At 51.1% G+C, this 8336-nt stretch overlaps 1 non-coding gene across 1 annotated transcript; it reads right to left on the bottom strand.

Annotated features, from left to right (window-relative positions):
- Positions 1 to 277: 277 nt before the first annotated feature.
- On the bottom strand, positions 278 to 349 carry trnaw-cca (transfer RNA tryptophan (anticodon CCA)). The gene has a single exon. It is a non-coding gene; the product is annotated as a tRNA-Trp (tRNA).
- Between the last annotated feature and the right edge of the window lie 7987 nt (positions 350 to 8336).

The following is an 8336-nucleotide window of genomic DNA, read 5'->3' as shown; positions in this document are numbered from 1 at the left end:
GGTCAGTGTCCAGGGTCAGTGTGCGGGGTTAATGTCCAGGGTCAGTGTGCAGGGGGTTGCAGTTCTTGTCATGAGGGAAAGATTCCTGCAGGAGGCGAACATGAAGCCGCAGGAGATTGAATAATATAAAAGCAAAATAAAATATAGTACCTCAAAATATATATTAAGTAATTAATGAATGAATTAGAGATCGTCATAATTGTATATAGTGTATGCAACATGTACAATAGTTAAAGGTAATTATTTATAAAGATGGCATTCATTGTACAAAAAGTTATGACCCCGACGTGATTCGAACACGCAGCCTTCTGATCTGGAGTCAGACGCGCTACCGTTGCGCCACGAGGTCTAAAGAACTTGCTCCGGGAAATCTACTTAAAGCTGCGGCACTGAGGCCGCTGCTTGCCGTCTCTTCCCATCTCTGAGCCGGCACAATTGGCGAGGACCGACCGCGGCCCGGGCTCCGTCCGGACAGACACCCCCTCCCCATTAGCGGCCCACCCCCGACACTGGCCCCACCCCAACACGGGCCCCACCCCAACACTGACCACACCCCTTCCCCATCGGCGGCCCTCCCCCAACACTGGCCCCACCCCAACACTGACCACACCCTCTCCCCATCAGCGGCCCTCCCCCAACACTGGCCCCACCCCAACACTGACCACACCCCCTCCCCATCAGCGGCCCTCCCCCAACACTGGCCCCACCCCAACACTGACCACACCCTCTCCCCATCAGCGGCCCTCCCCCAATACTGGCCCCACCCCAACACTGACCACACCCCCTCCCCATCAGCGGCCCTCCCCCAACACTGGCCCCACCCCAACACTGACCACACCCCCTCCCCATCAGCGGCCCTCCCCCAACACTGGCCCCACCCCAACACTGACCACACCCCTTCCCCATCAGCGGCCCTCCCCAACACTGGCCCCACCCCAACACTGACCACACCCCTTCCCCATCAGCGGCCCTCCCCCAACACTGGCCCCACCCCAACACTGACCACACCCCTTCCCCATCAGCGGCCCACCCCCAACATTGGCCCTACCCCAACACTGACCACACCCCTTCCCCATCAGCGGCCCACCCCCAACACCGGCCCCACCCCAACATTGGCCCCAGCCCACCCGCAAGCCAGGCCCATCCCCAAATCTTGGCCCCGCCCCTTCCTCATACCTGCACTCACTTCTCCTGTCCCTGGCCCCTCCCCTATACTGGCCCCTCCCCTATACTGACCCCACCCCCAACACTAGCCCCTCCCCCAACACTGCCCCCCCCCCTTCCCCTGACCACACCCCTCTACCTGACCCCTCCCCTTCCCCTGATTCCCCCCTCGCTTCCTGGCCTCTCCCTCTCCGCCTCCCTGTGATCCCACTGTGGCTGTTTCCTGGAGGTGGGAATGGAGCAGCAGCACCTCCTGCTGAACAATCATTCAGAGAGCAGGATCAGCAGGATAACCAGGCAGGCACCACTTAGAGACACATGGTCATCATTCTTATATATAACCCTATCATTTCCTCTTATTTGTTGTTAAGGGACACTGGCAATGTTGTTATTTGTTTCCTGTCTCTAATTGAGAAGGTGGTGGTGAGCTGCCTTTTTGAACGGCTGCAGTCCATGTGGTGTAGGTACATACACAGTGCTGTTAGGGAGGGAGTTCTAGGTTTTTGACCCTGCGACAGTGAAGGAACCAATAGCCCTAACCATGACTTTCTGATGGAAAAAAGGAAGAAAGACTTGCATTTATATGTCTCCTTTCATAACCTCACGATGTCCCACAATGCTTTACAGCCAATGGAGTACTTTTTGAAGTGTGGTCACCTCTGTAATGTAGGAAACAAGGCAGCCAATTTGCACACAGGAAACTCCCATAAACAGTAATGTGATCATGACCAGTAATCTGTTTATTTTGTGATGTTGATTGAATTATGAATATTGGCCAAGACACTGGAGATAACTCCCCTGCTCTTCTTGGTAATAGTGCCACGTGATGTTTTACACCCATGTGAGGGGGCTTTTGTTTAATGTGTCATCCAGGAGACTGCAAAAAGTATTTCACTGAAATGTCAGCCTGGATTATTGACTCAGGTTTGAAGATAATTGGACCTAAAGCATTACCCATGAGGAAATCCTGCAGCTTTGTCCTGGGACTAAAATGACTGCAGTCCAACAACCACAACAGTCTAATTTGTATCATGTATAACTTCAGCAATAAAACATTGTCTCTGATTGACTCCATTATTACAATACTAGCCACTGTAAATGACAGTTAATTTAATTGCCTGCAGTTTACATTTCCACAGCAGTCCCAATTCCAGAGAAAAACTCTTTGGGCTTATTTTCATTCCCAAGTTGGGTAGCAGGAGTTGGTGAAATCACATGGCTCATCTTGCTTGGCTTGGGAGGAACTAACCACAATGGTTGGATCTTTGTTCTGGGGTTGGGTGTGGGATGGAGCTGGTCCCAATGCCCCAGATGCAGATTAGAGGCGGCCAGGGAAGCTGCTGAGGACAAGGTGGGCTGTTTAAAGGCCTGCCTCAGTTTTGTTTTAACTCTCACCGCTCACCCCTCCTCAACCCCCACCCACCTGCATGCCCATACATGCCAACTCATACAAGGGAGGCAGTGGCATAGTGGTATTGTCACTGGACTGGTAATCCAGAGACCCAGGGTTCAAATTCGACCACAGCAGATAGTGGGATTTGAGTTCAATAAAAATGAAATTAAAAGTCAAATGGTGACCATGAAACCATTGTTGTAAAAATCCATGTGGTTTACTAATGCTGGGGAAGGAAATCTGCTGGCCTATATGTGACTCCAGACTCACAGCAATGTGGAACCAACAAGAGAGAAAGACATACTTGACCTCATCCTCACCAACCTGCCTGCTGCAGATGCATCTGTCCATGATATTATCGGTAGGAGTGACCACTGCACAGTCCTTGTGGAGATGAAATCCTGTCTCCACATTGAGGATACTCTCCATCGTGTTGTGTGGCACTACCACTGTGCTAAATGGGATAGATTTTGAATAGATCTAGCAACGCAAGACTGGGCATCCATGAGGCTCTGTGGGCCATTAGCAGCAGCAGAATTGTACTCAAACACAATCTGTAACCTCATGGCCTGGCATATCCCCCACTCTACCATTACCATCCACCCTGGTTCAATGAAGTGTGTGGGAGGGCATGCCAGGAGCAGCACCAGGCATACGTAACATGTGGTGTCAACCTGGTGAAGCTACAACACAGGACTACTTACATGCTAACCAACACAAGCAGCAAGTAATGGACAGAGCTAAGCGGTCCCAGAATCAACAGATCAGATCTAAGCTCTGCAGTCCTGCCACATCCAGTTGTGAATGGTGGTGGACAATTAAACAACTCACTGGAGGAGGAGGCGCCACAAGTATCCCCAAGTATCACCATCCTCAATGATGGAGGAGCCCAGGTAAGGCTGAAGCATTTGCTCCAATCTTCATCCAGAAGTGCCGAGTGGATGATCCATCTTGTCCTCCTCCGGAGGTCCCCAGCATCACAGATGCCAGTCTTCAGCCAATTCGATTCACTCCACATGATATCAAGATACGGCTGAAGGCACTGGATACTGCAAAGATTTTGGGCCCTGACAACATTCTGGCAATAGTACTGAAGACTTGTGCTCCAGAACTTGACGCGCCCCTAGCCAAGCTGTTCCAGTACAGCTACAACACTGGCATCTACCTGGCAATGTGGAAAATTGCCCAGGTATATCCTGTACACAAAAAGCAGGACAAGTCCAACCTGGCCAATTACCGCCTCATCAATCTACGCTCCATCATCAGTAAAATGATGGAAGGGGTCATCAACAGTGCTATCAAGTGGTACTTGCTTAGCAATAACCTGCTCACTGATGCCCAGTTTGAGTTCCTCCAGGGTCACTCAGCTCCTGACCTCATCACAGCCTTGGACATGGACAAAAGAGCTGAACTCCAGAGGTGAGGTGAGAGTGACTACCCTTGACATCATGGCAGCATTTGACCGAGTGTGGCATCAAGGAACCTTAGAAAAAGTGGAGTCAATGGGAATCAGGGGGGAAACTCTCCACTGGTTGGAGCCATACCTAGCACAAAGGAAGATGGTTGTGGTTGTTGGAGGTCGATCATCTCAGTTCCAGGGCATCACTGCAGGAGTTCCTCAGGGTAGTGCCCTAGGCCCAACCATCTTCAGCTACTTCATCAATGACCTTCCTTCCATCATAAGGTCAGAAGTGGGGATGTTCGCTGACGATTGCATAATGTTCAACACCGTTCATGACTCCTCAGTTACTGAAGCAGTCCGTGACCAAATGCAGCAAGACCTGGACAATATCCAGGCTTGGGCTGACAAGTGGCAAGTAACATTCACGCCACACAAGTGCCAGGCAATGACCATCTCCAACAAGAGAGAATCTAACCACCGCCCCTTGATGTTCAATGACATTACCATTGCTGAATTCCCCACTGACAACATCCTGGGGGGTTACCATTGATCAGAAACTGGCCATATAAATACTGTGGCTACAAGAGCAGGTCAGAGGCTAGAAATCCTGTGACGAGTAACTCACCTCCTGACTCCCCAGAGCCTGTCCACCATCGACAAGGCACAAGTCAGGTGTGTGATGGAATACTCCACACTTGCCTGGATGAGTGCAGCTCCCACAACACTCAAGAAGATTGACACCGTCCAGGACAATGCAGCCCACATGATTGGCACCACATGCACAAACATTCACTCCCTCCACCACCGACACACAGTAGCAACAGTGTGTACCATCTACAAGATGCACTGCGGGAATTCACCAAGGCTCCTTCAACAGCACCTTCCAAACCCACGACCATTACCATCTAGAAGCACAAGGGCAGCAGATAGATGGGAACACCACCACCTGGAAGTTCCCCTCCAAGTCATTCACCATCCTGACTTGGAAATTTATCGCCATTCCTTCACTGTCGCTGGGTCAAAATCCTGGAATTCCCTCCCTAACAGCACTGTGGCTGCACTTACACCACATGGACCCCAGTTTGAGGAGCATGCAGCAGAGCTGGCTGGCAAGGACTGGGACCGTGCCTATGCCGAGAGTTGAGATTGGCATCTCCCAAGCCAGTGAGGCCCCATTAACAGCTCATCAGACACCCACCGAAACTGTGAGTGCTTTGTAATGTTGGTGACTATGCAGCCAATCACATATTATCTCTTCTCTCTTTGACAGGCACCAGCAGCAAAAGGAAGAAGCCCACCAGCAGCCAGCCCATCAGCTCCAGCCCCCAGACCACCTTGGATGAGGATCCTGAGGTCACACTTGATGTAAAGCCGTCACAGCGCTCACCCGCACCCTCCACCAGCGCAGTGACACTCTCCTAAGTGGGACCAAGTTGTAGAGTAGGCTCGGGATCACCATCTGGTGAACACAGCTCAGATTTGGGTCCGCAGCAAATGGAGACAGGGTCACCGGCACTCGGCGGACTGCTGGAGGCCAGGTTCCTGCTGGATCTGAGTCCGATGATGAGCCTCTGGACTCGGCCCTGATAGAGACGTTGCAAGGACAGACATGGGAACATCAGACCGGGTTTTCAGATGCTGCCACCAGATCGCAACGGATGATGGAGGAATCTGCCCGGATTCTGCCTGATGTCATTGTGCTAACATGTCAATGTGCCGAGGTTAACACTGGTAGGATAGCGACTGCCATGGAGACCTTTATCCAGGACTTTGCGCCTGATCTGTGCCAGGACCTGCACTCCATTGCTCTAGGCATAGGTGGGATCCATCAGTGCCAAGGCGAGAGGGGGATAGGGCATCTTGATCTAACTCCAGGTGCCCCTTCTCCTCAAGGAGTCAGCAAGGGGCCCACGGGCACCCATAGGGAGGAGCTTGACACCCTGGGGCCATCCACCCAGGTGATTCCAGGAGTGTCCAGCCGATCCCAATCCCCTCTGCTTGTAACCCCATCATCTGCAGCTCCGTAGGCCAAGGAGAGCCCACCTGCCCCACAGCAGGGCACCCAAAGCAGGCCGGGGCCCTCCAGGCCTCAACTCTCCAGAGGACGTCCGCCAAGATCATCACAGACACCAGGGTGTAGCGGTCAGTAGGCTGCCTCCACCTCCACTGTGGATGTCAGAGAAGCACCTAGATGTAGCGGTAGGATAAGATAAATTAAGAAATACTAGAAGCACAAAGATAACACAGGTGTCCGCAATCTGTATAGAATTTGCACAAATGTAAATTGATTTTGACTTATTCCATTTCTACCTGATGATATGTGCTCTGGTCAGTCAAGTGTCATAGATGTTGCCCACCCCGCTCTTCCTAGATGTCCCATCCCCTGCCTCTGCTGTATGGTGTCCGGGAGCATCTCATTACAGCTCTTGACCATTCATGCGCAGTATCGACGTGAGTGAAGCGTCTGCCTCTAAGAAAGTTGTGGTTGGCCAAGGCATCTCCGAGACCTGCTTCAAAGCTCCGTATAATGTTGCCTCATGAGTTTAGAAGGAAGCCTGGAGGTTGCTTTAGTCCCTGATGCTTCTGTATTGTAGAGTGCTCAATGTGGATCTTACAGGATTGATTGGCAACATGCACCTTTCATCGGCCTCCATGTACTTTCCATCAGCCTTGAGTGAGCTTCACATATAGACCCAAACTCGGACCCAGTTTGCGTTTCTGTCTGCCTGCTGCATTATCTCATATCCGCGTGTACACCCCAACATTAGCCCCACATTCCAACCTCCATCATTTAGAGCTGTGAACCTCGCTGAGAACATGTTGAGCCTTGTGATTCCTGCTGGATGGTTAAAAGTGTGCGACATAGGAGCTGTGTGAAGATGTGGACATGTGAGGATGCAGCACTGGGCCAGAAGGTCTGGCTAGTGTCTCGTCACATTAACCCTCTACCAGCTCTGAGATCGTCAGTTGACATGGTGATGTACAACTCACCATCACGTCGGTGTGCCTGGGTTCCATGTCAGACTTTTGGAATGAAAATGTGGATGTCTCAAATAGGATCAAAGCGAGGCTCCGAGACATCTGACTCTTTATTATCAACGATTGGGGTCCTTAAGGCCCAGATGAAGTGTCAGCATTTTCTTTTGGGCCCACAAATGCCACGGTTAGGCAGCATGGGACACTGGGAGACTCCAAACAGAGACATGGTCAGGAGTGCTTGACAGATATCAGACTCTGCTGCTCCTGAAGGTTTTACAGTCACTGAAAGGTGAGCTGAAGTGCAGGCTCGCAGCCATTACTGAGAGTTACAGATGACTGTGTCCTGAAGATATATCTAATGCTGGGGACTCAGTACAATGATGAGGCCTGAACACTTGCCTGTGCGGACAAAATGCAATGTGGATTCAGAATTGACCCCACACATGAAGGGGAGAACCACTGAGCGATGATTCTTCTCCTTGAGGCGCCTTGCCAGACTGCAGGTGTACTGCCACGAGAGTATTGAGGATTGCAGTGCTGGTCCTGCCTCTTGAAGGCTGCTATAGGCAGTGGAATGTTGGCAAGATGCTTGAAGAGGCTGCACCATCTCAGCTCTGCTCACAAAAACAGCTATTATACAGTTATTCCGTAACAGAAAGGCCACATGCTCCTGAGGCTGCTGTACCTTCCATGATGAGGACATTGTGATGCAAAATTGTAACTCCTCATTCAGAGATGGATATGCTGCATTGACCTGATTAGGATCACAACCAAGCCGGTAAGGCAGACCCAGCATGGAGGCCACTGGTGAAAAAAGGCTCATATGAGCTAGTCATCATCATCCTCCTGGAACCTGGTGGCTATATGCATGTCAAGTGCATGCCTACCTTGTCTGTTCTGTGCTGTGGTCTCTTCCTCTGGAACCTCAGCTTCCTCAACCTCATTGAGCTCAGCCCTCTCGACATCCTCATCATCGGAGGAGATGTGCAGCTTTTTCATCTCTTATTCTGATAACACATCCCCACTTTGGAGTTAAAAGCAAAATACTGCGGATGCTGGAAATCTGAAACAAAAACATAAAATGCTAGAAAAACTCAGCAGGTCTAAGAGCGTCTGTGGAGAGAAAAACAGAGTTAACGTTTCGAGTCCGTGTGACTCTTCTTCAGACCCCCTTTGGAGTGCCGGGTTGTTTAGGGCATGGCAAGCCCTCTGGGGAGAGTACGGGAGACCCTCTGGGGAGAATACGGGAGAGTGCCATCCAGACATCAAAAACGCATCTTCAAGATGCCAATGGTCTGATCACTGAGTGTGTTGCAGATTGAGCAGCGTTAAACCTCTACCCTGAGGCACTTTGTGGCTACCGAACAGGCCTCATCAGCCACGTCCTTTGGTGATAGC

The sequence above is a fragment of the Cetorhinus maximus genome, chromosome 12, assembly GCF_964194155.1.
Source record: "Cetorhinus maximus chromosome 12, sCetMax3.hap1.1, whole genome shotgun sequence".
Taxonomy (NCBI): Eukaryota; Metazoa; Chordata; class Chondrichthyes; order Lamniformes; family Cetorhinidae; genus Cetorhinus; species Cetorhinus maximus.
The sequence above is the reverse complement of the archived record's forward strand: the minus strand, read 5'-3'. Positions and strand labels throughout refer to the sequence as shown.